Source organism: Motacilla alba, chromosome 2 (genome assembly GCF_015832195.1).
Source record: "Motacilla alba alba isolate MOTALB_02 chromosome 2, Motacilla_alba_V1.0_pri, whole genome shotgun sequence".
Classification (NCBI taxonomy): domain Eukaryota; kingdom Metazoa; phylum Chordata; class Aves; order Passeriformes; family Motacillidae; genus Motacilla; species Motacilla alba.
In genome coordinates, this window is record NC_052017.1 from 14,130,729 (window position 1) to 14,158,431 (window position 27,703).

A 27,703-nucleotide genomic window follows, 5' to 3' on the forward strand; every position below is an offset into this window, starting at 1 on the left:
AGGAGCATGTAATGGAGAATGCTACATTATACTATATGCCTTACACAATTGCCATAAAGAAGTCAAAACAATTAAATTGGCTGTCTTATACTAAGAAAAATCTATTAGTCTTTAGTGAACACATAGGAATTGTTTTCCCAGACTTACTTGGCCAATATTTGACGATGGTCCTAAAAATAACAAGTTTGCATGACTAATATCAGAGAGGTTCTGCTGCCAAATTCCAAGTCTCTGCACCAAAATGTGACAATACTAGACCTGATCATTCTAAAATCTCAGTACCAGGGAAACTGAATGTGAGAAACAATCGCTTCAGGTGTCCCTATATGATCCTGGAAACTCTAAGCTCCTAAGTGTGACCTCCACCTTGGGAAAGTTACCAGCAGAAACTATTACAAATGCAACGTTGAAGATGGATAAATACAGTATACCTGGAGAGAAGTCACCATTGCTTCTGTAAGTGCACACTGAGAAAATAAAGTGCAACTGCATGTATATAAAAATGGGTTCTAAGTTACCATAATTCCTCTTCCCTTTCCTGAAAAAACTTGATCTTATTGTAGTTAGTTCCACAAAGAGAAATAACTCTTAGTATTAAGTGAATAATGTTAAAATCTATTGGATTATTGAAATAAAAATCAGCAGAGGATAACAAGCAAAGAAAACTAAAATTCAGATGAAAACATCATTGTCCTGCTGTATGCATGGATGGTATGTCCACATCTTGACTACTACATCTACCTCTGGCAGTCCTACCTCAGAAAGAAAAAAATGTAGAACAGGAGCAGAGAAAGGTGACAGAGATAGCAAGAGGCATTGAATAGCTTCATTTGAGTCAAGAAATTGATTGTAGTTTTCTCCAAAATACAACAGATTCCTTCTTATCTGACAGATACAGTAAAACCATGGAATTAGAAGTGATGGCAGAAAGTGAGTAAAAAATTATCACTATTTCTAAAACCAGGGCAGATTAGAAAATCAATCAGCCATTTACAAATTAAGTCTACCCAGAAATAGTTTCTATTATAAAATCTGAAAGTATAAATGGCTTTTAAATATGTTTCACAAATTCATGGTCTGTTGGTAAATAATGAGCACTGGGAACCAGATGCAGAAAGAACTTCCCTCCCTCACCACCTGTGGCAGCTCAGGATGTACCCACCTTGCAGGGAGCCCCTGCACGTGGCTGCTCCCCTTGTCCCTCCCCAGGTGTCTGCTGTCCTCAGGAGCTGTGTGACATTTCACTGCCCTCCCTGGCTGTCCTCACTTTCTCACCTTACTGACCAAACACACACGAGCCCATGTCAGATAAACAAGTGAGAGCATTCCCAGATCTGCCCTGGCTGAGATTCCTGTGCCCTTCTCCATGTCTCTGGCTGTGTTTGTATCCCAAAGAAAACATGTCACTGGTACCATGAAAACTCTGCTTTCCCAACAAGCCAGAATTACTGATTCATGGAGATGTCTTATTCTCCAAATGTTTAAATTCTAATTTATTATGCTATGTTATTTAAAATCATATTTCATTGAACCGTTGTCAGAAAACACATTTTACTTCTCAAAGTCATGCAATCAGACTTCTCAATGATTTCTCCAATTCCACAAGTGGGGTGAAGTGCATATGAGAAAGCATTTCATTCAAACCTTTTGGTAGCTCAGGATATGATCATAACTAGGCAAACAAACTGTTAATGTGGTGATGGAGCTAAAATAAATATACTACAAAATTGATGGCCCTTTGTTATAAAAACCAGTGCAAGTAATAAAATTATAAATGGTATAAATTGTAAAAAAATAAATTATAAAAATTTAAATTCTAAATTATAAATGTAAAATTACATTTAATGTAAATTAAACAGAGGCCAAGTCTCCACTGTAGAACTTTTCTGTAAGTGCATTTATTTTCTGTAAGAATTTCCTCACAGAGTGTATTAATATGGTATCTCTCTGTTTAAATGGAATTAGAAGGAGTTGAATGCATTTACATACATGAATATCACTAGGAGTTCAAAAACTCTGATTGTGGTTAGATATTTGAATTACGAACACAAAAAACAGACTGACATAAACACAGTTTTTTACTCTGTCAGATATGATTGAAACTGGCCAGCAGGTTCAAAAATGTATCAGAGATGGACTGCAATACATGACAATAAAAACTGAATTTCCCCATGAAACCTGCTACAAAGCCCTGCTGGAAATTTAAGGTGAAATCTGTAGAGAAGGAAAGGAATTCTGGGCCCTACAATAACACAGATGAGCTGAAGTAAAGACAATAAAAAACAGCATTAATTGAGTAAAGAGAAAGGCCACAGAAGTATTTAAAGGAACTATTCACTCTAAGGAACATCTCAGAGTAGCCTTACTCTAAATGGAAATGAAGTTTTGCTAAAATAAGACATTTCTGAAATTCAGAAGAAGTATCAAATGTCATTGATCATTTAGCAAACCACATGTAAAATGATGAATTGATGATTTGAAACATTTGTCAGATGCTGTCCAAATATCAGTCAACTTTAAGCACAGATATAAAAGAAAGCTTAGAAAAGAATAATCTTCCATTTACCTGTAACCACCTGGTAATGATACTTCAATACACTTGTACACTGCATTAAACTACTAATTTGACTTTGATCTTCTTGACAAGTTTATCTGAAATTAATGAGACCTTTCATGTTGGTACTGGTCTGCATGACTGCAAAGGAGCTGACAAATTGCTCTTTATTTCTGAATCTTATTAAAGAATCTTCCTCTTAAATTGTATCATTAGAGAAAAAAGTATATTCTTAACAGTTTTATATCCATGTCTACCAATAAAATCAGTACATCAATGAAAAAATAAGCATAAATGGTGTATTTGAATGGAGGATTGTGCCAATTTGATCTGCAGGCCCTCGATTTTCCTACTTATTCATTGAACTTGTGCAAAGAGCTTGAGCTGAAAAATGTATTGACTTAATACATGGAAATTGTAAACAATTATCATGCTATATAAAATTCATGAAGCACTTTTAGTTTAAATATAGTTAATCTTTCATGAATCACATAAATATGCAATTTATGTATTTCTAGGATCTGATACTTTACTTATGCAAAGTATAGTATTACCTACTACCTAAAATCTTCAAATGTAGCTATACAGAATAAAAGTGTTAATCAACCATCAAGCTTTACTAATCTGAAGTGTTAGAAAGGTGAAGCAAAATAGCTTCTAAGCAAAGTCACAAGTCAAAAATGCCCCGATAATAAAACTTAACCAAAATGTTCATGTTTTTTATAATATTTAATCTTATCTGAAATTTCACAAAAGGATTAGCACTTTTAATATCAGTTTTAAGGCTCACGTAAAAGAATATTCCTAACATTTCCAGCTCTTTGATTAGTAATACTTCACTACAGAAACAAACTCCTTACTCACGTGCTTTTTAAAGAATTAGATTTTCCTTCCATTTTATATTTTACTCCAGGAGAATTCTTGCTATGAAACTTACATGTGTTCAGTCTTTTCTTCCTTCCTTACCAAGATGTTAAGCTTATTAATACTGTAGCAATAAAGTCCATTTGATTTTATGCTGGCTCAACAGTCTCCCAACTCCATTTGGTGTGTTGTTTGATAAATGAGGAAACTCGATGAAGTGTGAGTAGGTTAACTGGTAATTGATCAAACGATATCCAGTATGTAAAAAGAAAAATGTGTTAACAGTGGGGAGAAGGACTTTGGGCCCAGGAAAAAAATGAGACTAAAACCAAGTAAACCCATCTAAGCTGCTTTTTTTTTTTTTTCATGGTGACAGAAGCATTTATAACTATCCTGTCTGACAAATGTCTTAAGTCTACCTGAAATAAAGGTCTGTGCTAAAGCTTTATAGAAAGCAACTAAGAAGACCATGTGGGAGCTCAGCTCTCTCTTGTGTAAAATAATTGAGTTCAGCTCAGTGGCGAGTTCATCGTGCCTGTGAAGTACTTTGCATGAAAGTATTACCAGCCTTATAAAGTACTTCCAAGCAATATAACCTTAGGTCCTAGATCACTTTAATTCTTTACAAGAATGGAAATATATAAATGTTGGTAAAACTACCTGATATTTTTGAGCCCAGCTTCATCATCATCATTATTTCTTCATGTCTGAACAAAACCAGCTGCATTTCTCTTTGTGTCAATCCATGTAACTGGTTGCCCAACAGTGCATGCTAGAGCCTTACAGCTGATTCCCACAGCACTCCTCTCGACCACACAGAAGTGACCAGTCTGCATGTGGGTGTTCTGGCATTAGCCCAGATACCCCTTGTGGCAAACACACAGAAGGTATTTCACTTTTTAACATTTTATGTTCAAGTCAAGTAATTGTAGTATGCACCTGATGCCTTCATCCGCTTCCACATAACTGCACAGCTCTAAATATAGAAGATTTCTTTGTCATTCACATTTGAACTAATGCTACTATGTGCTGCTAAGTACAGGAGGGTGGACATCAGGGCTCACTTAACAGTTTGAGAGGTTGAGAAAGCTCCAGTCCAGTTACAGCTCAGTGGTCAGTATTTTGGTGCCAGGATTGATTAAGGCAGCCACTGGAAACAGGGATAAGAAAGGAAGTTTCAAAGCAGTTACCCATGATCAATATTTGTGGTTCACACACCTTGCACCAGGCAATATTGGCACAGGACATGGGCTGCAGCAGTCCTAACATCTTCAGTTAATCAACAGTTATGCTGATATATGTCAAAAGAATACATAAATTAACTCAGAAGAGAGTATTTCACCAGTCAATCATGGAATGAAAAGGTGTAGTATATGATTTCATTGCAAGCTGCATCAGAAATAATTTTTTGGGGACTGAAGGGATGCCAGCACCTTATGAAATAAGACTGTGCTCTAATGCTCCAGCCATTTTCTGTCACTACACATCGCAGACATCGAACTGTTCTTCAGCAGCTGTAGTTGGTATTGATGCCAAGCCAGTACTGAAATGTGACAAAGTAGGAATAACCCAAAGCCAGAGTTCTTATTCTTGAGCCACGAGGTCCTTTTGTTACGTTTGGCTGCCCAAAAAAGATTGGAAAATTAGGGTATTTTTAACAGTTTTATCAAGGGAGTTTTGCCATGTGAAACCTATTAATTACACCAGCATACATTGGGGTCAGAAAATATTGTGTTACAGGTTAGAAAACATATTCAGGGATGGCAGGTTCCTTTGGTTTTTTGGGTTAAGGCGGCATGATATATTCACAGCAAAGTATTATTTTGCCAGACAGATACTAAAAAGACTTTGCTGTAGATACTACTCTACTATCTATAGCAAATCACTGGCAATGCAAAACCACACATAGAACAGAATAATGACTTTAATGTTAGTAGGCAACAAAACAGTCAAAAGTCTATGTAATGCCATATTTATTGTTTTAAAACTATCATTGGGTTCAGTGCAAAGGTTATTGAGATATGTTTTGGCAAAGATTCTCCAAATAGATGCTTGAGATTGTTTTGTACATTTGTGCATGTCTAGAGACATGGGATGAATTTTAGCTTATTTTTCCCAGGGCTGCAGATTCAAAGATTCTGAAGCAGAATGAACAGAAGCACAGCATGGTATGAATTTTCAGGGATATTTTCCAATCTCATATTTTCAATTTTGATTTTTTTGTCTCAATATTTTAGAAGCTGCTGTTCTTGGGCCCTTCCTTAGATTGCCAACATTATTTCTCACTTTTTGATTTGAGTTGCACAGAAAGCTTTGTAAGGCTTATACTACTGTTTGTTTTCCCTTGCCATAAAACCTAGGAGTCACAAGGAAAATTTTATGCCTTAGATTCATTTTCCTTCAAGTTTTCACGCAGTTATGAAAAAATGGCACTTAAAGGAGTTATAAGACTTGGCCTTTTAAACAACAAGCCCAGAGGAAACCTACAGCATATAAAAGAAGTTTCAAATGAAGTACACTGAAATTCATTTCTTCCTAAGCTGCTCTCAGAGCAAGACCCAAGCTGAAGGGGGGATATGACTACTGAGCCCAAGTCAGCTGAACGAGTGGGTTAAAGCAGCTCCAGGGCTGCTTGAGCTGTTCCCTGGAGGTTGCTATTATGCCGTGTTGCCATCTAGGGATCACCAGAGTGCATACCCAGGGGCATGCTCCAACACATTCAGGGCCTGGAAAAACATGGTTGGATTTTGTTTGTATTAATTTCAAGGATTACTTAGACAGCAGTCACATCTGTGATTCTCCCTCCTACTCTTGCATTATATGAAGAAGGAGCTGGGACCAAGAATGGCCCAAAAATGTGTTGTCAGTTTAGGGAACATTAGTTACCATTCAGGAGTGGTAATCTCTGTACTCAAGAACAAATGAGAATCCTTCAGAGTTCAAATGAAATAGGACACTAGAATTTATTTCCCTCTCTGTAACTTGAAGCTCTGAACATAACATTATCCCACACTTTAGATCTGCTCATCTGCCAAACGGAGTTTTAAAATCCTAGTAGGCTGTAAGTTTTATCTTTTTGACAGAAGAGAAAGACAAAAAAGTACAGGCAGAGTGTTGCAAATGGTAAGAAACAGAAAAATGTTAAGGGGAAAGCACAGAGGAAATGAAGTGCCTGTGGAGCTGGGAGAAAAAGAGCAGTGAAGGTCATGACCGGAAAAGTAAAATAAAGAGTCGTGCAAAAGATGAAAAGAATAGCCAAGCTTCATACAAGAGCATGCAGGGCACACAGTAGACCTGAGAGGGACTAAGAACACAAAGAGAGTGTGGCTGCCAACAGAAGTATGTGAGGCACTGTTGGAGAGATAAGGGACATCTCTATCATCTGGAGGAAAAAGTACCACAGAGCCTGGGTATCTCTGGCATGGGAAAAGGTCTGGAAGATTTCTGAGATAAATAAATATGAAACTTGGCTGAGTGAGGACTGGAGAGATGTAATCAGTGCTGTGCCTGTGCACTGAGCATATTGAAGCAGGCAAACTTGAAGAAACTTTCTAGGGTAGAGTCAGGAACGGGATCCCAGTAAAAGTATTCCAGGTTTAAAACCAGTGGATGATCCAGCTTGAGGAGCAAGTGTGGTTTATGGCAAGACACAAAGCCAGGAAGTAAAGGAGTCCCTAGTACAAAGCACAGCAGTGGAGCATGCCGTAGGATCACAGACTAACCCAGGTCAGAAGGGTCATCAAAAGATCATCTGCTGCAACCTTTCATGGGAAAGGGAGTCTAGGTCAGATTATCCAGCACTCTGTCCAGTCACATCTTGAAAAGCTCCAGTGACAGGGACTCTACATCTTAAAAACCACCAGTGATGGGGAGTCTACCACACCCCTGGAGTGTGGGAACCCAGGACTCTTCTCTGGGTGCCCTGGATGGCCAGAGCCGTTGGCAGGGGTCTCTGAGACCCTGGCATGCAGCCAAAGACACTCTTGGGGTTTCAATCTTAGCCCATAGAGCAAATTACTAACTCTGTATGAAGAATTACAAGCCACACACACACAAGTTAGGTAGTATAGTAATCACGAAGTGAAAGGAAGGATTTTTGAGTGCTGTACAGGGGGGTTTTAAGCCTTGTACGCAGGGGTCCAGGTTTTGTACATGGGGGTAAGGAGATCTAAGATAGAAGTATTTAGGTGTGCCCTGTCCTCTTTCTTTCTCCTTCCTAACCTCCATGTCTTTAGTAATATTGGCACTCACAGATTGGTTTAGAGTAGAAAGTCACCATTCAATATAGATAGTAGGCATTAGGAAAAAAGTATAAACATGTAGTACGTAATATATGATATAAAAGATGGCACCAGCCCCCTGGGAGGTCAGTGTGCCTTTGTCTGATCTGCTAAACAGGCCACAGCAATTCAGAGAGAAGAATCTTATAGATAAACAACAATAAACAACCTTGAGACCAGACAACAGAGGACTACTGAGTCTTTCTTTAAAGATACGAGTTGGAGGAGAGACTTTTCCATCTTTCGGGGTCACCCCAATCCGGGGGTGAAACCCCACACTGGAGAGGTTGCTCCAGTTAATTTTTGTTCTCACTGTAAACAATTTCTTTCTATCATGGTGAAACCTCTCTTGATGCAACTTCTTCCTGAAGCCCCTTGACTTCTCCATATGGCTTCTTGTGAATTGAGAACATCCATCCTTCTCTCATTAAACACTGGAATACTGTGATGAGGCGCCCCTCAGCCTTCTCTCCTCCAGGGAGGAAAAAAATCACACGCTCTTTCCTTACAGGACAGTCTCTCTAGCTCTCTGATCACCTTTGTGGCCCTCCTTTGAACCTGCTGCAGTCTGTCCATGTGTTTCTTGAACTGTGGTGGCCAGAGCTGGGCACTGTACTCCAGGTGTGGCCAAACAAGCGCCGTGTGGAATGGGATTATCACATCTCTTCTATCTCTGCCAGTACCATCCCTGCAGGTGCAGCCCAGCGTTCAGTCTGCTTTTCCTGCTGCAGTGGTGCACTGCTGACTCATATCAGGTCAGGTTAGACAGACTGTCAAGGAGCAGAAATACCAATTTGGGAGTGTGTCATAGCCCAGATGAACAGTGAAGCACAGATATTGCCCGTGTTGGCTTGGGGACAGTGTTGAGTAACTGGGTTCTTCCTTGTTGGTGGGGCTTGCTGGGCCCTCAGGCGCTGAAGAGACCCTGCAGCTGCCTCCGACAGGTTCTGCCTGGCCAGAGCAAAAGTGGTCAGGTGCATGACTCTCCCATGGTCTGTGCCTCAGGGTAGCTCAGGTCTCATCTGTCAAAGGTTCATTTCCAGTGAGGACCAGTTTTGTCACTGCAAATGACAAAAATATGAATGTTTTGAATACAAGAAGCTTCAGTTCCTAATGAATGTGCACCAGAATTGGCGCCTTTTGCTGACAGTCAGCATCTTGTCATTTGCTTCCCTTAAAAAAATCCAGTCACCAAGAACTAAATACAGCTGCCAATAACTTTATTAATGACTGAGACTAACGCAGAAATTTTCAAACTGAGCTACTCTTCCAGGTTTCAACAGTCTTCCATCACAACTAATTAGACTCTGTTTTCAGAAAATGCACATTCTTAAAAAGGCATATTTTCACTCTCAGAAATAAACCAAATATAAGCTAAATAATTTTAGGGAAACAAAATCAGGAGGAATGTTAATGACTATTTATAAGGTGAAAGCTAAAGTTCTGTTACCACAAAATAAATTCCATGCTAGTTTTAAAAATTAGGAAGAAACTGAGCAGCTATGAGAATAAAGGAAGTATTTATAAACTGTTTAATTCTCATTTTCCCCATTTGTGGATTGAAACACACCTTTTTTAAGCTGGCCTCTGTGGTCAAGGCAAAACAAAAGGCTATTTTTTTAATCTTATACCATACTGTGAAGCACATTTCTGTAAGGTTTAATGATCTCTGTTGCAAGTGTAGCTCACCACTTGCAGATGTGCCATTTACAAACCACTGGGAACCATTCACATTAAGATTTTTGTGTGGCAGCCTGAGTCTTGCATGCTGTGTGTATTCTCCATCTTTGCTCAGACCCAGAGGGCTCTGGCAATGCTTCATGGAAATTTACTGTGTAAATAAGGTGTTGTGATCCAGCTGGCAGGACATGTACTAGATCTAGCTTGTGGGATACTTCCTTTTGGTCCGATATTTCTTCTTAGTGGAAATTACAGAGGACTTTTATAGACAGAAGAGAAAGGCTCTTCCAGCCCCTTGCTAAGAGATCCTGCCACCATTGGTCCCTGTGAGCGGGAGGAGCGGGGCAAGGAGCACATTCCTCACTGTACATGAGCAGCACAGGGATGGAGGTTATTGCTGCCTCTGCAGCGCATGTAGGGAGGGCAAAATCATGGCCAGTGAAAGATGAGGTATGCAAGGCTCTACATGAAAAGGCAGCCTGGTACCTTCACTAATGTGTACTTTCTCTCGCTTGATTGCATTTCTAACCAACGAGCAAATTAAGTTTGGTCAGCTTAGTCTTCAGAGCTTTTTCTAACATTAATAAAAAGGCTAATCATAAACACATTGTTTAAACTTAAAAAGAGGGAAATTGCCAGTAAATACATACTGTAAGTCAGAATCTCTAGAGGACCAACAAGAATCTTAAAAAGCAAAGAATATTTGATCAGCAAAATTAGGATACAAGAAAGAATTTTAAAATAATTAGGTAAAAAATAGGTCACAAGTCTAGTATTTGTCCCTGAGTGGTTTGAAATATTACAGCTGATAATAATAATGCAGAAGAGCAGACCTGTCAAATAGGCAGTTTCATATTTGAGAATATGATGGATGCTGTAATAATACCAGAGAATGTATTTGAACCACTTTGCTTTCCAAAAGCAATTAATAATGGCATGAAAAAACTGTATTTTTTCATGCCATTTCAGCCACTGTATTCTAATATCTTAAAATGATTAATGCTTTATCATTTGCGTCCTGGAATTTCAGATGAGATGACCAATTAATGCCTTGAGCTTGCTGACCAGATTTTATGTTGCCTGATTTTAGCTCCTCAGTAAAAGGTGCACAAACTGAAACAAAATTATATATAAGAAGGCTAAACTTTTTTAAAAACTAGGAGGAAAAATTAAAGCTTTCATGACTGCAGTTCACAGTCTTGCTGAATCTGGAATTGTAAAGGACTTTGGTTCAGACATCTCAGACCTACGTATCCCCAAATCTGTATGCAAATACAGACTTTTCTTAAAGTCCCCTTGATACCCTCCTTCCAATGCTCATCAAGCTTTTGCTGACTAAACTGGCTTCCATGCGCTATTTCACCAGCATCAGAACATTTCAGAAAAGAGAACTGAATTGTGACAGCGCTGCCTTTGCCACACAGATGGTGCATTTGTTTGCAGCAGCAGTAAAAGTGAACACCAAGGGTGACTCTGAACAGCTCTGAGATGTTTTCAACAGTGGCCCTTTATTCTAAATGACAAATGTGAATTCAGAAAAGGACAGATAAAATCTGCTGAACACATAAACCAGTCAACAGGCAAGTCAGCGGAACACAGATGGACTGCAGCCATTATTCACCTCATCTGAATCCACGGCGTTTCAGCTGGAATTTCCTAGGTACAATAAATCATATGGGAAAATGGTCTCAAATAGTAGGTCATCTAATAAAATCCGTGAGACTGCCTTAATTATCAGAAGGTGAAAGTCTGAGAAAAGAGCAGAGTGAGCTAGTAAAGTAGAAGCACCAATTGCTCATTCCCTTGTTTTGGCACAGCACACCTTAAACAATCCAACAGCAGCAACAGGTCTGTCCTGCAGGCTGGGAACAGTGCTCTCACAAGAGCCACTGCAGGCACAGAAGAGGAGGGAAGGCAAGTGAAAAAGATGTTTTTACAGTTAGTTGTGCTTGCAAACATAGCACTGAGTATTTATTCAGGATCGGTTTTAATATATGGATGAGGATTCAGTGCTTGGGTTAAGAAGCACAGGATACCTTTCCACATAAAATTTCAGGATCTGGACCAAAGCTTATATGACTCTGTTTCAAATATCAGCACATAACAGGGACAGTACACAGAACAATACCAATCAAGTAGCTGGCTAAGTTAAAGGAAAGCTTTCACAGTGGGTTTTTCTTTTTCTCTAGATTGTTTTCCTGAATTTATTCTGAAATCACACCCAGTATTTCCCCATCAGCTTCAACCAATTAGACAACTAAAAGAGGAGAATTTTTCAAAATACATCTGTGCCAACATGGGGCGGCTTAATTTTTTTTTAATAACCATATTGGATTTGTCATATGGACATAGTTTTAATTCCGAAAGGACAGCACCTTTTGAGTCCTATAGCAATTCAACAGAAGACACATTCCAAAACCAAAGAAGATTGTTAATTCATAAAAATATGTAGATTATGACCTGACCAGTCTGTGCAGGGGATCTGATTAGGTACTTTCAGGCCATCAACAAATATACAACACAAAAAACAGGAAGGGCAGAAAAACTGTGCTCCAAGATGTGTGGCATACCATGGCAGCCAACAGCAACACATGTTCTCGGGGTTTATTTCTGTTTTTTATTTTCAGAAGACCTACACACATTTTTGTAATAAATTACTTTTCCACCTAAATTGACTTCATTCTTTTTCCACGTCGTTTGCCACCAAACATCATCCTCAAACCATGAGATCTGCCACTGGCAGGACTTGTGATGTGAGAAGAGTGAAAGACGCACCAACCAGTGACGACACTGGGCTTTAAATCCTCTTGGTCCAATTCATAAAGCATTTGAAGACAGGGTCCCAGCACAAGGAAATGAAGTCAGCAGTACAACTTCAGTGTCTGAAGCAAATGAAAACGGTGCTTAAGGTAAGAGTAACATGGAAAGGAATCCTTACTGATGCCCAAAGTGCTACGGAGTTTGAATGAAAGGAAACCGGCAGTGAATGAGTTATTGGTGAAAGGTAATTTGGATAGGCTTTTGAAGGTGGGCCCAAGTAGAGCAGTCCATGTATCTGTGCAGGGGAAAAAGTTAAATCCTGAGGGCAGCGTTAAGTCTTATTGAGAGAAGCAGGGAGATGATACAACTGAAAAGAGACTACTGCAAAAGATACAGGTATTAATGGGAGGGTTTGCTGAACAAGGGGTGTCTGTAATGGTAATGCTGCAAGAGGGCAAACAAAATGTTGGGATATGTATAAAAAATAGAAGGAGTTACTTTTGTACTGGCAAGTAGAGTCATTGCTGTTGGCAACTTGTGCTTATCTCTGATGTGCATGGAATATTGAGCATGAAGATTACTGGTAAACTAGAGAAGTACTAAAATCACATAACATCCCTAACAAAAGTAACATTTTGTGAGTCTTATATACTCAAACAAAACCTGGACTTGGACAGAGAAATGGAAAGAGGAGCTTTAATATGTAACAGAGAGTGTGATTTAAAGGGAGTCAAGTAATCACTGTAGCAATTTAATGATTTTGTGGATTTTTTTACCACTATGCATTTTTAGTCAAGACTGCATGCTTTTAAAAAATATCTGACGTGGGTCAAGCAAAAATTAAGCTAGGAGAGCCTGTGTCCTCCTTTATAATACAGTCAGGCATCAATAATCCATTCTTCTGCTATAATTTATGAATTTTCCAAATTACAGCAAATCAGCTTTTTTGGTACTTCAAGAGCAGTTATGCAGCTATGTGAACATTATCTATTGAATAAAAATGCATTTGGTGATCTTTCAACCAAAAAACATTCAATGCCACTTTTATGAAAGAAAACAAATGATCATTTACATATGGGTTGCAAAAGCCCTTTGATAACCTCCAGCTCTTGCTATCTAATGATTTACTGACTTAACAGGACTGGTAATTCCCTTCCGAAAGCCATCAAGAAAATATTGTCAAAAGGAGATCAGTGTAATTTGTTTATTACAAGTGTAGAGATAGAGAGCTACTTGGAAATATGGCAATAGAGTTAAATCATTATGGGCAAGATAAAGATTAATGCAAATGAAAGATAAAGAATAATAAAAGCAATTATACTGCAAGCAGAATTTAAAAAGTAGTTTCTCTAATTTCAGTAAGGAGCTGTTATTTGAGTGCTATGAGATTTTAGCCACTTATTTTTTGTGTTAGTCTAAATCCTAAAATATAGCTAGGTGGTTTTTTTTTGCTCCTTTACAGATATTCTATTTCCATGTTTTTGAGCAAAATCTCAAGGCAAATATTCACACCAAGCAGCGGACAAAGATTTAAAAAAAAAAAAAAAGAAGTGCAGAATGGGTGATGGTGCTCTTTCCAGTTACTCTGAACTGTAAGAATTTTGGGGAAATTTTACATCAAGTCAAGTAGGGGTTATTCTTAAAGCCTGAGAACATATGGTTCAACTTTTCTTGGAACACTCATCCAGATTTAAAAAAAAACAGTCACAACACATATTTCAATCCCTATCTCAATTCTTAACATTTAGCACTTGATACACACTGTTTTCAGTTAAAACTGATTATGAGATCCAACGTGAGAGAAAATGACCCTGGCTTAAACAGTTACCACACATCAGCTTATCTACAGAACCAGTAAGCTTCGAATCTGAAGGAAATTTGGGACAGTTGCAGTTCAGTTCAGCCTGCAACAAAAGAATCCAGCCAAATTCTTTCACATTTGCCACACCACAATAATTCCACAGACGTTCACCAAGGCTTTGCTTATTTGAGGTTATTTACTGTGCAGTGTTTAACCCCAGGCTGTAGCACAACTAGCCAACAGGCTTAAGAGCCTCATAGTAAATGCAAAGTTGTCTAAGGTGTTTCATGCAGAAGTACAAAGAATTGGAAAATATGTGCCTGCTACTACTGCAAAAGCGGAAAATAAAGAAAAAATTGTTTAATAACCTACAGCAACACAAAGGGTGTCCTGAGAGGCCTTTCTGCCTACAGGCCATACTCCCCCTCCAAAGCATAATTTGCTGTCCTGGCTGTAGCTGTGCCCTAAACCAGAGTCCTTTCTGCCCCTCCACCATGATCTGTCAGACCTGTGCTGGTGTAAGACATACAGTAACCTATGGGGCACTGCTGGCAGATGAAGGTTTCTCCAAAAAACAAGAGATGGAAGAAGCAACCTTCCCAGTGTGCAAGGTCAGCTTGGTCCCAGCCTTCCTATGTGCTTATCCACTCGTATTAAAAACTTTGAGGGGACCCTTTAGTAATCAGATGTCCACACACTAAACACTACCATCAGGAGTAGGACTTAAGAATTTGCTAAATATAAACTAGGAGAAAGGTGCAGACAATCAACACAGAGTCCCCAAACTCATAGTTCAGAACAGCACTTCTTTATCCTAAAAAACTGTGCTACATCTCTTCAGGCCCATACAATGTGAACTACTGTCTAGTTGTTTTCCTAGGGATTATTTACTGCTAGCTAGTTTATGATTTTTCTGCTCTGCCTTTTGGATCCTTTCTTTGCTTCTTCTGTCCCAAGCATAAGCTTTGTGTCTGAATTTTCAATGCTTTCAATAGCCTACTTCCTCCTTATCTATTTCCTGTCATTATACAAAGATTAATGCCAACTTGATTAGGTTTCTGTAGTTCACCTGCTGCTTTTTCAAACATCTTTGTGCTTTCTTCCATGCTGTCCTTCTTGCTGGAGTTTTCTTTCAACAGCCATAAAAACTTATTAATTTTCTTCAGCAAATCCCACCTTCTGTCTTCTTCGCCATGAAGTACACACAGAAACAAGAGTTGGACTGATGGTGTGTTGCAAACTGTGCCTTCCCCGCTGATCAATAAAATCTCCTTGTTTTCCTCATCTGCCCATAGCCATCTGCTGTCCTTTGTCTTATACTTTTGAGTTCTTCAGGGCAGGAATTATCTTTTTGCCCTATATTCCTATACAATATAACATTATAATCACAGTTTAGGATTAAGGCTGCTAGACAACACAATAATACAAACAAATTATACCAACGGAAAATTTGCCCCAAGTTCTCAGCAGGGTTTTTTTGGGTGGTTTAATTTTTTTTTTTTTTTTTTTTTAATCTAAGACTTAGAAATATGAGGTGGTTCAGGAAAAACATCACCGATTCCACTGTTTTTTCAATGCCTCTGACAAAGGTTTAGAATAGCAGTAGGTGAGAATATTAATTCAAGTCTTTTAATACAGGGCTGGATCAGGCTCGGCAGGTCTGACAGCCTGTCTCCATTGTAACTCCTCCTAAAGGCAGGAAAAGGATTCTCACGGGAAATGAATCAGCCCCTACGGAGCCCACGAGGCAGCGTGCGAGAGGAGTTGTGCTACTGCCTGGCGAGATTGGTGGCTCACATATAGGATCACGTAGTGACATTTTTATCATAATCCCTAATAGAAATACGCTATATTTTCCTGTTCGTTTTTATTTTAGGGTGAATGTTGCAAAAGTTCAAGGGCTGCAACACCAAACGGGGTCATAATAGGAGAAAATCCAAGATTATTTCCGCAGAGATCATGATTCAGGGAGACTGTTGTGAACCACAAATGCAAAATTATAAATATTACAAAGCCTGTATTTATGTGCAAGAGGCCCAAATTTCAGTTTCCGCTGAGAATCCTCATTCCAGGGGCCTCTTGGTGCCTACATGCTCGCTGACGGGGCTGTGATATGCGAGGGGGATTATTTTATCTTGCACTGAACAGGGAAGGTGTCAGAATTTGCCCGTCTTTTCAGAGCCCAGCTCCAGCAGGCACTACCTGACTCAGCTCACAAACTGGAGCCACAGCATCAAATTTCCCAACCCACTTAATTTGAAAGCCTGCCAAGATAGGTGAAAGACCTTATAAATATGTAAAGCAGGAAGTTCAAATTACACAGTGATGTAAATTCCCAGTGATTGATGCCCTTTTAAAAACAATAAAAATCCTCGAGAAACTACAATGTTGGTGAATGTACTTCCCTCCCGATGCTGTCTGGCGGTGCCGTGCGGAGTTTGCCTGATGTATTGTACTTTTCGTGCGGATTTTATTTTGGATTTCTACCACTTCCTGGAGGCCAGGGGGAGGCACAGTGGGAGGAACCAAAAAACTCGGTGCCACAGCCATTTTGTTTGTGGGCAGCATGGTAGAATTCTGTCAGTCAGTATAAGGAGGGGTTTTTAAAACAGTATTTATGGAAAAACTATTCCTGCCGTAACGGATGTATCTGTTGAATTTAGTGTTAATTTAGTCCTTTCATAAGGTAGGTATTTATAATTGTAAGTAAATTGAGTATTTCTTGGGATTCAAGCCTCCCCACTTTCCAGGAATCATGGATTTTGTTTCAGGCATGACTGTCTCTTTCGGATGCTGCGAGGCTGCCGGAGCCCGGCGGGGCGGGGGTGCGGGGGTGCCGCGGGGGGAGGCCGGGGATGCGCCGGGCGGCACAAACTTGCTGCGGGGTTCGGAGTGGGGGCGGGGGCGGGGGGAGGGACGGAGGGAAAACGGCGAAGTCTCGGAATTATTTTGTCCAACTGTCTTTCTTTATTAATTCTCAAGAGGCAGCTGCTCTCTCCGAGGGGAGGATGAGGCGTGGGGTGGCGCGGGGCGAGCCGTAGTTTTGCAGTGTCACCGAAAACCAGCGCTAGACTTTGGTCCTGTGTGCTCCAGAGGCGGGTGTAAAATGGCACACTGCATTTTTCCAGGCGGCGGCGGCGGGGGGAGCGGGGGGCGGGCGGGGGCGCCGCTGCCCGCGGAGCCCATCGAGCCAACGCCAGCCCCGGCAAAGTTGTGACCCCGGCGGCACCGGGTCCCCCGCCCCGGCTGCGGCCGCCCGCCGGCATCGCCCGCCGACCCTCGGGAAGCCGCCTCCTTCCTCGCCCGGCGATCCTGGCGGGGTGACGGGGAGGGGGAGAAAAGGAGAGAGGGAGGAGGGAAAAAAAAAAAAAAAAAAAAAAAAAAAAAAAAAAAAAAAAGAAAGAAAGAAAAGTCTCACTTTCTGCATTTGCGAAATATTTTAAGGATGTTCGGGAAGCCCTTTGCAGCATGGAGGTGGCTGGTTGTAGGAGAGCGAGTATGCAGTCCATATTGTTACAGCCCTTTTGCAAGGGCTGCCTTCTTCGAAGGTAAGTTTGTGGTTTTAACCAAAAATATTCTTTTCTGTGGGTTTTTGGCGTGTACTAGTGCAGTGCTGGGGAGGATTTTCGTTGTGTTCATGGAGAAAACGTAATCTTGTATTTTTCATAGCTTTGATCTCATGTGAATCCCACCCAACGGTGTCTCCTTAATAGCGACAATTACTGAAGTCAGTTTTGTTTCCTCTTTAAAATTTTATACACGCGAAGATTAAAAACAATTTAACTTCAGTTTAGGAGTATAAGAACTCAAATATTTTCCAGATGGACTTGGTTTTTTGGGTTTTTTTTTTGGTTCTGGCTTTTTGTTGGGGCGGGGGGGGGGGGGGGGCAGGGGGGAATTCTTTACCGAGTAATAAACGGATCCAGGAGCAAATATGTGACTGTCTATATAAATATAATGCAGCTCTCGTGTATAAAGAAGCATGTTATGTTGCTACTGTATGGTCTGGTGGTAGCTAAAAGAGTTTACAATGCCATTTGTGATGGCTCTTGATGGATTACTTTGGTCTAAAGTAAGGGGGAAAACTGCCCTTGGAATGGTGAAGGTGGAGATGGACAGAAGAGGGTTTATATTAAGTTATGTCTCTTACTAAACAGTGACCTTTTTATTTACAAATTCCAGCTCTTGTGATAATTAGCTTAAAGCATTAGTTATATAAAGGTTCTTATTTCCCCACACTTCACTTAGATGTCTTGGTGTTGGGTTGTTTGTTCTTTTTTTTTTTTTGGGGGGGGGGGGGGAGGGAGGGGTTGAGTGGTTTGTTTGGTTTTTCTTCCAAGAAGGTACATTTGGGAGACATTTTGTAAATTTTGGCATTTTTCTAGGCGCTTTTCCTTTTCTTTTTTTTTTTTTTTTTTTTTTTTTTTTCACCCGGTGGGAGATCTTTTTTGTTTTGCATTGCTCTGTGCTGGTGGCGCTGTGGGGCTCCGAAACAATTCGCGTCCCCGGCTCTAAAGGGGGAGGGGGCCGGAGGGAGAAAGGTGGGGCACGGGTTGATCTATTGTATCTTTTCCTTTTCTCTGTATCAAAAGTAACCGCAAATTAGTTGGAATGACGATGAAATTGTATCTCTAGAAAATTGCAGTGTCGCATGAACTATGGCCCGGCAGAGGCATGACCTCACCCTTTCGCTGGTTTGTGTAATGAAGCACATCCTGATTTTTTTTTTTTCAATCCCGTACCTAGGATCCAGTTTTTCCTCAGTGATGAGATTTTCGGTCCCAGCCCCCAAAATGATTTTACAGTGGCTGCAGATGAAAGATTTTTAAATTATTTTTTTGCAGCCAATATGGAAGGCTTTGGCACACACTTATTGTGCAACTAGTCCATTGTCTGTTTGTTGTGAAGTTAAAGGTTCCATCCACGGCTGGTTATCAAGCCCTAAGATCCCCCTCGCTCTCGTGCTTGCATATGCAATTCTCCTGATGAGGTCTATAGGAGTTTGGGTTAGGTATGAAGGTGGGGTTGAAAAGAAGTGAAAACCTAATGTAGTCCTTCAGATTGCAAGGATTCACCTGAGGTGGGTGGGTTATTTCTTTCCTGTTGCTAAGTGGAGCATGCATTTTACATGTCTTTACACATAGATACATGTTAATGTGTGTTGTTCTCTTTTGTTACAACCTACAGATCACCTCGGTTCTAAGTGCAAAAGGATTAGAAGGCTTTCTGCTAACATCCATATTAGGTGTAAGAAAACAGAAGTGATTAATGTTCTAATAGGGGTGGGAAGACATAGTCAAGCCCATGATCAGAGCATATATTGGAAACTCAACAGGTTCAGGAACAAATTTGACATTAAATTTAACACATTTTTAAGGAATTGATGTGCCTGTTATTTTGGAGTGATAAAAGCTGATAATTTTAGAGGCCTTTGCATCTATTTTACATTTCAATATCTTCAGTATTTTCAGAGAATAACTTTGACAAATACTAGGCAGTTTGAAACAGTCTCTAAACTTCTTGTGAATGTTTAAATCTTCAATAATGCATTTAGATATCGGTTCAAAGAGTTTGCTCATTAAGTTAATTAGTTTTATAGAAACTGATATACAACTTCAGTAGATCTCTGTAATGGTCTCTTATTCGTTATCCTTTTTTAAAAGAAAGTAAATTTTGCTTCTGTCTTACATAAAATACATCTTGCAACCTCCTACCAGTAACAAATGTATATCCAAGAGAGCAGCCAGCTTTTATCATCTCTGCTCTGTCAGACAAGATCTGTTTTTATGGATTCTTGGCTGGAGCACAGACCTGGTGGCCTATGACAGTGCAGTATGACCATTACTTCTTTGGTTCCTGGTACAACTCTTAGACTTGAGGAAAAATATCAAGACATAAACCCTCTTAGAAAGTGTGGATTTTGGCCATCCTCCATTTCCATTTCTGATACCTGATGACTAGGATGTAAGGTTGGCATTTTGGGCACAGTTTATGCCAATAGAAGTAGTGCCAGTTGTTGAGTTTATTACAGTAATTATCAATCTTAGAGAATCACTGGGTTGCTTAATTCGGATGCTACTTTTCTTTTTTGACATCATTTAGAGCAACACTCAGTGTGCTCATCCATGGACAACAGTACTGAGCAAATGATGAACTGAGGTGCTTACTGAAGGTATTTTAATGCTCTTATCATCCTGCACCATGAAAGTGATGATTTCTTGTAGCTGCACCCTGTGCGTGCAGGCCATGAACTGATTGTTGTGATCTTGCTGCTCAGAGTCACTTTGAGCTCAGTGAAGTCAGCAAGAACACGAAATCTGAATGGAAACTTGCTTCACACTTTCTCCCCTCTCTCCCATTCAACTGAGGCTACTCTTTAACTTTGGTTGTGGTTTTGCAACTTTGAAGCTGCATCTGATGAAAGCCTGGTTTTACTCCCATCAAATCAAAAGGTGAGATGAGTGAAGCGGTGATCTTCTGCAATTCAGTGGTTCTCACACTCACCTCCTCCTTCCTTTTTGAGCCATTGTGTTGCCAATAAGGAGTAAGATGTGTTTAAGATTCTGCATCCTCTCAAAGCTAGCAACTAATTTACCTCCTGCATCTTCTGCAGGAATGCCTGGAAGAGTAATTTCTGTGGAGTAGCTCAATCTTTATTGTGTTTTCCCTACCTGCTCCTTCTGAAATATCAGTATGTGGAGTTCCAGGACCTAAAGCAGCATAAGAACTTTTAATTTTATTTTGGCAGGTTTCTTAATTTTCTCCCTTCTATATACCTCCATTTCTAAGGTGCCAAAACTAATGTATTTTTCTCCTAATACAGTTTCCTTTTTACCTAGAAAGTCCATATAGAGTCCAGACACCTTTGAAAGATATTTGGGTCTCTTGGCTTAAAATTATTTGAAGTATGGGATCGTACTATAAACCAATCTTTTTCAAGAGCTGAATTCAACCTGACTGACCAGAATGTTCTTTGTGCCTTGGTGAGATTCCTCTTACTAATACTGCTAGTATTTTGTACACAAGTAACAGTCCCAGTAGAAATGGCTGTCTAAAATTGTCTAAAATAGAAGTTAGTGCAAGATGTGTAGATCTCAGGCAGACATAACCAGCTTCCAAAGTTAACTGAAATACTGTGCAAACAGTTCCTCAGAAGTAGGTTGGTGGTGTAGAAGAATGTTGTTTGGGGCTCAGCTCAAACAAAAGCCATACCCCTTGCTTCATTGATTCATATGTTGGGCTCTTCAGTTTCCTGTGCTGATAACATACCTCAGTGCCTGAGACTCCTCTCTGTTATCTTTTGAGGGCTCTACAGAATTCATCCTTGGTCCAACAAGGTTTCAAAGGTGGGGGAGCTATCTCTACATTGGACACCTTGTGACATAATCTTGTTTCTCACCTTTCTTATTTCACAACTTTGCTAGCTGTACTTCTCCACATCATACTTGTCAGCATCAACTTATAGCAATGAATAAGCTGTTTAAAACTTGCTTCAAGGATCACCTGTTTCCCAGCAGTGAACAAAGGACAATATATTAATGCCTGCTTCAGACTCATCTCCTACAAAGTTAGGTCTCTCCACATCTCTTCCAGACTGATATTTGCATGGCCTTTCAGTGTTATGAAATTATCTGCTCTAAATCCTATATGCCAGAGGTACTGCTGTAGCTAGCACATCCTTCCACCTTTTAGCATTCTTCTAATTTTTCCTCTCAGCAAATAGCACAAGAAGTTAATTCATGTTGCAGTGAAGAGACAATCCTAGATTTTAAATCCTTTAGTAAATACACAGGGTGGGGGAATGTCAGTGCTTTGAAATATAATTCCCATGTTGCTGTAGCGAGCAACAAAATATGCCTTGGACAGATGTGACCACACACCAGTGGCTTCAGGTCCTGGGAGCTTCTTTAAACCCTTTACTAAGTCACATTTCTAGTTTATTGTGTTACCACTGGACTGTCCAGGAGCAAGATAATACCAATACTATAAACCTCCTTAATAGGAAGGTTTGTCCATCAATTCTCTACGAATAGTAGCTAGAGCCTGAAATTGGTGGTCAGAAGTTATTGCAGGGCTTAAGAAGTCAGTACATTTGCTAAAAATTATTCTCTGCTTATCTCCCAAAATAAACAACAGAGAGATGGGAACTGCCAAATAACATGTGAGTCCTAGTCTTCACTACTTGTGCAGCAAGTTGGGATGCTGTTGTGGAGCTCCTGGATGGTAAATGGAAAGTTGCTCAGAGCCAACCAACACCATACAACAGAAAACAGTAGCTACAGTTGCAATGTCTATTGCTTTGTGCACCAGTAAAAATAGCAATACCTCTAAATGTAGTCCATGGGAATTCCAGCTTGGAGCAAATGACTGAAAATGGGGGATGCTGACTAGCCATCTCATGTTGTTGAGCAGAACCTGGATCACTATTGCTAGGGAATGGGAAAAGGATGAGTTAGATTTTACGATGCACTGAGCACTGGGATTTCCAGAGGAAGAGAGAAAAGGTGGGGTTCAATCTCATCCCTGCTCCCAGGACTGCCTCATGGATTTTACTCAATAATGTTTAAATGTGAAATGTAGGGGACAGTGAGCAGATTTGTTCTTCCGAGAGCAGTCTTCCTTTTATGAGGTTCCATTTTGGTTTTTCCTTGGGTTAGAGATCTGGGAAATGGGCCTGTAAGGTGTTAGATCCAGGCATTTCCCTGGATTTACAGTAAGCTGGGCTTCTGAGTGAATCAGAATCCCTGTATTGTATACATTGATGTAGAACTTTTTTCTTTCACTTGCCTTTAGACGAGTATTGTTAAATCTGTAATCCTCAGTGGAAAGAAAGAGATCAAGTAAATCATAGCTTTAAAAATGACAAAAGGACTCCTACAACAGCAAACACAAGAAGAAAACAAACACAACCAAATTTTGGATGTCTGCGGTGATAAGAACTGTATCTTAAATTTAACTGAGTATCTTGATCAGGTGTCCGTCTGTCTCCTGTGACTAGTTCAGATATGAATGCCCTCACTTAATCAGAGATATCCCATGCCCGTGAGTTTGCTAATACTGACCTGTGCATGATTTAGGTAATGAAAAGTTAGCTCTTAATCCTCACTCTCCTTCAGAGCCTTGAGAAAATGACTAAATGGAGGCAAGACCTTTGGCCTCACAGAGGTGTGCATCTGGAATATTCATTAATACAAATAAAAGTGAGCTTTCCATGTTTGTTCAAACAGACTTAAAAATCGGGTGACTCAGATCTGGGGATTTCAAGGCATCCCTTTCTATTTACTAAAGAATCTTAGTGCTGCCATAACCTGATGACTCAAAGGATAATTTCTTGAAAGGGTCCTTTCACCTGACAAATTTTTCATCTGTAATGCCAGGGGTAGATAGGACATGTTTTCTGGCTAGATTTATTAAAAAAAAATTCTTTTCTCAAGAAAATTTAAAATTTAATTTAAAAGGTTGCAATTCAAAGCAGCTGTGTTATTTCTGATGGTCTTAAAGGTATCCATACAAGGCAGAACATCTTGATGTTTTTAGCCAAAGTGCTTGTGTATTCACAATTCAAGAAAAGTGCTGCAATCAGCATCTTTTAAGGAGAACCCGTGCTGCATAACAGAGGGGGGGAAAAACATACATCTGATAACTCTGCATAGACACTTTCTGTTTAGCCCATATCCATATATAAGCACATAATGAATGAAGATTCCATAAGAAAGTATTCTGCTTTCTTTTGTCATGGAATCAATTTCCAAGTTAAAAATGGGAATCTCTGGGATTTGGAAGGTGAGCTACTTTAATGTGAGAAACTGTTTTCCTTCCCATCTTTCATATTCTCCCTTGATATTTTTTTTAACTAGGTTGTGTCTCTCTATGCTAACACCCTTCTTGAGTTGCTTATAAGCCAAAAGCTCAGCAGACTTGGTACGTGTCACCGGTGACAGGCTGGCGGACATTAACCCCAGCGTTAATGACAGGGGTCTGTGGTGCTCTCTTGGTCAGAAGAGCAGAATGTCAGAACAGCCATAAAACTGACACACTGATCAATAAGAGAATGGGAACTGAGTGACTTTGTCAGAGATGGACGAGGGGGTTCAAGTCTTACCTGCTCGTAACCTGAATGACTTGAGAAAACCACTTTCCATTTGGCTCTGCTTCTCAGGTCGCCCTAACAGCAGATTTGGGGATTTCGCAGGGGAGGTGAGAAGAAAACACCAGTGATATCACAGCACCTCTGGTTCCCATTATCTCACCTACATTAGTGACAGAGAAAATAATGTAATGCGATTTCTGTATTTTTTGGCAACTTCATGTTTGCATCTAAACCAAAACACTTCCCTCTCAACATCTGCCCATCTCCCACAAGTTGTTTGCATTCTCTAAATGTTGTAAAACATCAGAAATTACATTTTCTTCAGGTTAACCCTATCAGAGTTTTACATTTTTAAGCATCTGCTATCATTTAAAGATATATAGATAAGGATATCTCAAAACAGTCTCATCTGATCGGTTTTATATTCAGAACTAGCCTCCTCTGCTGGATATTTACAGTCAAATTTAATTCATTAGGCCTTTTTTCCTACTAATGCAACATTATTAATTTATGCTTTCTTAACTTTATATAAAAACATGATCATGATTATTTGTATCCCAGAAGACAAGCAATATTTTTATAACATTCACTTAATGCTTAATTTAGTATAAATCAAAATACAGTGTGTAAAAATCACTTCTAAAATTGGAAGAATATTTGTGTTCTTGCAAGCTAATAACAAGCTTTGTAAATCTGAAACCTGAGTTATTTGTATATTTTTTATTTCTTTGGAGAAATATATTTATATTAATTAAAGATGGTATCGCCTGTATAAGGTACTTAATAACACATTTGTATTAATTTGATGTAGATTTCAGAGTTCACTCACACTGTAGGTATGTAGGTACATTCCACTAACATTAAAATAAAAAAAAAATCTAAACATATATGTTAGGAAATGCCTCTTCATTTTAAGATGCAAATGCATTTTCCTGCACCAAAAGATTTCTGAAGCCAAGCTAATTCCTATCTAGGTATAAGTCACTATTTTCCTCAGTTGTGTGAGGGAAGCAGATAAACTACTTTCATTCTGATTCAGGAACTGCAAATTAAAGCATTTGTCTTTGTTATAGTTATATAAAGTTATATAGTAACTCCACATTAACTTAACTCCACATTATTTAACATCAGCAACATAATTTTGAAGTTTGAAAATACCTGATCATACTTACCGGAAGCCCTGAAGCACTTGAAATTATTTTTCATAAACTGACTTTCAAGACAGGATTTCTATCTTGGAAGTGTAAGGTAAAAATCTAAAAAGTTAGAGCATGTAATAGTAAGACATTCGGGTCTTACTATTGAACTGAATCTGCTATTTTATTTGCATTTACATAGAGCCAGGCAACTACCAGGGTAGAAGTAAAGTTTCTGAAGTCATACAAAAGCACAGAACATGCCCCCAATTTACCCTTTATCCTATGTTGGGGAGAGCACTGGCAGTTGAGGTTTAGGTAGTGGTGCCAGTTGTGTGTGTTGGTATTTTGTTTGTTTGTTTGTTTTTAGCTCAATAGTCAATTGAAGGATTTGGGACAGTGTGCAGACCTGTGTACAGCTGTAATTTCTCTACTTCTGTTTTCCTTTTTTAGCCTTCCACCTTATTCTATGCAGAATATCAAAGTTAGACATCCTTAGCTCTCTGATTGATGAACTGGCAATTGTGTTGGCAGGAGAAGGCAGGGTTTTTAAGCTTGGTTGATTGTTGTTTGTTTTGGGGTTTGTAAATTTGGTTGTGGATTTGCTTGCTTTTTTGTTTGTTTCCTTGGGTTTTTTGTTGTTTGTGTTAGGGGTTTTTTTTGCAATCAAAGCATATGGGCTTTGCCCTTCTGCTGGCTCTTCTACTAGAAATAATACAGGATCATGTGATTAAATTTACTTGACTCAGAGATTATTCATGTGTTATAATCTGATGTTTGCAGAAATCCTTGCCTAAGCCAGAGGTGGTAACCGGCCCACCCTGCTCAAATTGTGTTTACATAATGAATTGTGATTTTAGTATTATTATTCTTTTGTGAGTCAGAATGCAAAATGTTTTGGATAAAGATCTTTAAAAAAACCAAAAAACCCAGAGCATAAAAGCAAACATTTTTGGATTTTGTTTTGTTCCCTTTTATTTTACTACTTAATCCTACACAATTAATTTGTGAAATTATTTGCTGATAAAGATGACTAAATCAAGAATTCAAGGTGCGTCTAGCATAGTATTTTAGAGGGGATATGTGTTAAAAAATGAAAACATGAAGGAGAAAATCATAAGTCACTTTTAACCCTTACAATTCCTAGGACACCTATTCTGAATCCATTAAAATTTAAACAGGGAAAGATAGTAGTTCAAGACATAAGAGCCTCAGCACAATTTGTGTCTTTTTACCACCACTGTATCTAAGAAAATAACTGCTTCCACTATGACATGTTTTCCCTAGACACATAAAAACTTAAGTCTCCAAAACCAGTTATATAAAGGAAACTGATCATCTTCTGACAGTACTAAAAAAACTCTATCAAATCCTTTGTGTTTTCAGATAGAGCCTATTTTACCATTTTCTTGCTTATCTGTCCAGGTGATGTTGGGTCAATGATGAGTCTGTAAAATAATAATCCTAAATCATTAATTAAGTGATTAATCCTTAGTCATTAATTACTTTTGAAGTCTTAGTCCTCCTATGGACAACTGCCTCCACCACCTCTAAGAGTTTAGCTATCACTGGAAATCTAGAAATCTGGCAATAGCTTTTGCTGCTCCTCTCTTAGCTTTGTCTCTTCTCAGTAAGAGAATTGCTGGCCAGTGGCTTTTCCTTCTCTTTTGGATATGCCTCCATGGCATATCTGTTTGAGATCAGCTTAGTTTTTGTGAGGATGCTGGACTGAACTATTGAGTATTTAAAAAAAAAAGCATTAAAAAATCAGGTCAACAAAATTGCTGTATAAATAAATGAAGAGTTGTTAGAAGCAGGGTGTAAGGTAGTCACAGAGTGAAAAAAAAATTAAAATTGCAAATATTTATGGATACACAAGTCAGTGTATAGTTTAGTGTAATGCAAAATACAAACAAACCCTAATTTAAAAAAAACCCCTAAAAATATTTAAGAAAGCTTTTTTTTTTTTAAGTTGGACAACTGCCTCCTAGGATTTTATATCCTTAAAATACAAAATGCTTGAGGCCAAAAGGCAACAAAAGTGACGTGGTTTAACCTATATGCATGTCATGTATAGTACTTTTGTGATGATTGCTGCTAGAATGGGAGGCAATATTAAACCCATGTGCCAAAGGCTACAATTCATGCTTAAATAAATGACTGGAAGTACTTCCTGAACTCAGAGAGGAGTTCAAGATAAAAACTTGAAAACTATAAACTAACCAACTAACTTGAAAACCATAAAACTAACTAAATACCAGAATTTCTAAAAACTTGTCAAACAGTACACAGGACTTGCAAACCAAAATAAAAGTTATGTTTTTGGGCTTCACAAACCTGAGTTAGATGAGAGTTCAAGAGACCCCTACCCCTGTCTGGAGGTGCATGGATCAAGTTGTTTCTTTGCTCAAAATGCTCAGTCTGAATTTAGTACTTTTGGATGTATTTTGAAATGGTTATATTTACCAGCTGCATAGCTGATACACAAAGTGCTTTCATTTTAGTTAAGCTTGTCCTTTTAATTGTGATCATAAAAAG

The 27,703-nt window shown here is 39.1% G+C and overlaps 1 protein-coding gene across 1 annotated transcript in view; it reads left to right on the plus strand.

Moving 5' to 3' along the window:
- Positions 1-16,463: 16,463 nt before the first annotated feature.
- Positions 16,464-27,703, plus strand: part of EPC1 (enhancer of polycomb homolog 1) — a 64,718-nt gene continuing 53,478 nt past the window's right edge. Inside the window, exons 1-2 of the mRNA XM_038163802.1 lie at positions 16,464-16,625; positions 17,384-17,487. The gene's annotated coding sequence lies outside the window, so the exon portion shown is untranslated. The remainder of the gene's footprint in view (positions 16,626-17,383; positions 17,488-27,703) is intronic.